Here is a 2871-nt window from a genome sequence, read left to right on the forward strand (position 1 = left end):
ATTATTCATCGCAAGGCATTGTAGCACCCAGGTCTTTTGAATTTTTCATTTCAGCTCGGCTTCAAACAGCAGATCTTGTAAAAGGGGGGACCCAGTTTTGGGGTGTGGGAATTGCTGCGGGGCGAAAGCTGACAGGATTTTCGGTCCCCAGGCGCCTCTCCACTTTTTCATTACAGCAAAGCAACGGAACAAATCCAGGTCAATTAAAAAGAGGGAACAAGTGTTAGTCGAGCAGCAGTTGAGACAGGCAGCCGCTCAAGTGCTCCCAGTGCCCATATTTGCCACTAGATGGTGGAAGGACCTTATGTTTTGGAAATAGAACTGTACCAGGCAGCACATTCTTCACACACCAGTGAAGGAATTGATTGGTGACAGAGGTGCAGTCTAAAGAATGCCACTTCCAGATGAAACCATAAGCCTTAGCTTGCATATTTTTTTGCAAGCTTTTCCATGGGGGTGGTGGGGGCAGGGGGCATTATGTTACATTAAAGTAATCATACGTACAACCGCAGTAAAGGGGGGAAAAAATATAAAATAAAATGAGGTAAGATTATATTTCATGTGGTTCTTTTTTTTAATGTAGGCTTACTTAAAAGATCTGAGACCCCTGTCTTTTGGCAGTTCATAAAAGTCTTATCAGCTCATGTCCTGTCATCTCTGGTCCTGTCTTTATGTGTACGTTCCCTATAAAAAGTGCCTTCGTTAAACCCTACCGGTGCCTTCTTGCAGGAGGTGCGTCCTATGCTCGGCGTGCGCGTGGCGGAGGGCATTGCTTCTCCACTTTCCCCAAGGCTCGTTAAAAACTCTCAAAGTGACACGCCCGTGTAAAAAGCATAAGTGGCCAGCCAGGGGGTGTCACATTGAATTTAACGGCCCCTTGTTCCTCCCTCCTGCTTTATAGAAATCATATCTTGATGTGAAAGGTGCTCTCCCCTGCCTGTACGGTAATAGGGTGTGACACGTAGTCGCACATGGACACGCACGCACGCACGCACACAGGCATACACGCACGCACACACACACACACACACACACACACACACACACACACACACACACACACACACACACGAACACACACACATACAGACAAACGGAGGAGAGATGTAGCTCTGGCCCAAGACTGAGAGGCTGTAATTGTGTTTATGACAGTGCCCTGCCTCCGATACTGGCCGAAGTCCAGAGAGAGAGAGCGTGTGTGTGTGTGTGTGTGTGTGTGTGTGTGTGTGTGTGTGTGTGTGTCTGTGCGTGCGTGCGTGCGTGCGTGTGTGCGTGCGTGCGTGTGTGCATGATTAATTGGATGGCTTGGTTTGTGTGCCCGCCCTGCTCCAGCAAGTGTTTGGTAAGTGCTGAATGTGTGTGTGTGTTTGGTTGTTTGAGCCTCCTGTGTGTGTGTGTGTGTGTGTGTGTGTGTGTGTGTGTGTGTGTGTGTGTGTGTGTGTGTGTGTGTGTGTGTGTGTGTGCGTGCGCGCGCGCGCGTGCGTGTGCGTGTGTGTGCGTGCATGCATGCATGCATGCATGCATGCGTGCATGTGTGCGTGTGTGGTTGAGAGTGTGAGTGAGTGTATCGAGGCTCTGACCTCCCTGATGGCTGGAGAAGGGCTGTAGTCATAACTCTCCTGTCTGCCTTTACCCTTGAGCAATATCACAGCCACTCTCTGAGTGCCCCAAGTCAAACCAATGAGCTTCTCTCCATGACTGCACACACACACACACACACACACACACACACACACACACAGACACACACACACACACACACGGACCTCCGGTGTCACATACAGCTTTTATCAAAACAAGAGAGAAATATTGAGACTAAGGTGGGATCAGAGGGTTATAGGTATACTGTTGGGTGTCAAATTCATTAAAGCTCATTGTTAAACTTAACGGCTAACAAAGAAGCGGTCTTGAAGACATATTTTCCGACTGCACTCATCGGTAAGCAACTAACCTGAAAAGGAGGAAGGCCATTCTTTTACATAGCCTTGAAACATCATGGCGGAATTCATCTCTTTAATTACCATATTTGAATACTCAGATTTCAGTCACATAGACCTATGCAACTGACCATTATATTCGCACCACAAGCGTTTCCCTGAGGGTCAGGGGTCACCCAGTTACTCCTGAATATGTTTGCTTCATGCCTGTACAACTCATATTTTGACGAACAACCTGTCCATGGCCATTACTCTCAAAGGGAAACAACAACAAAAAGCTGGGTTGCAATACCATTACACATTTGGTCGCTTGCCAACGACACTCTGGATTACCTTGTGTGGCAGACAAATTGGCAGTCTGAACGCCAGTGTAATGGAGGCTAATTGCCTGAGTGCGGGGTTAGTTTGTATTTCATGCAAATCTCATGTGCATCATAGTGAGCGTTGGCCCACTAAACCGGACAAACAAAAAGCTGTTCCCCAGTAGGCTACAGAGGCGATAGAAATAGTTTTATTGCCATGTGTTACTTACCTGATGTCCGTTAATTATTGTCGTTCACAAAAACAGATGACTCCATCCTCAAAAGTAATCACGGTGTAATGTTCTCTCTCACACAGAGGTTATTTAAAAAGAGAAGAAAAATGAGCATTGATCTGTTTAAAAAGAAGGATTTGTTTTTGAACTAAACTAACTAAACTAAAATGAAATACATCTAAGATGACTATGTATTTTCTAAAACATGCCCCTTAATTTTTCAGGTTAACACGTTTCTGGAAATAATGATGTCAATACATGAATGGGCAATCAACCTGGCAACCACACGGCAACCTGTTAATGGTAAGCTAATACACACATGTCATTTATACAAAATCATACAGTATTTTTGTTTTACACATCCAAAAGTACAAGAGGCAGAATTTTTGATTACTAAAG

The sequence above is a fragment of the Gymnoscopelus microlampas genome, assembly GCF_963454915.1.
Source record: "Gymnoscopelus microlampas genome assembly, chromosome: 2".
NCBI lineage: Eukaryota > Metazoa > Chordata > Actinopteri > Myctophiformes > Myctophidae > Gymnoscopelus > Gymnoscopelus microlampas.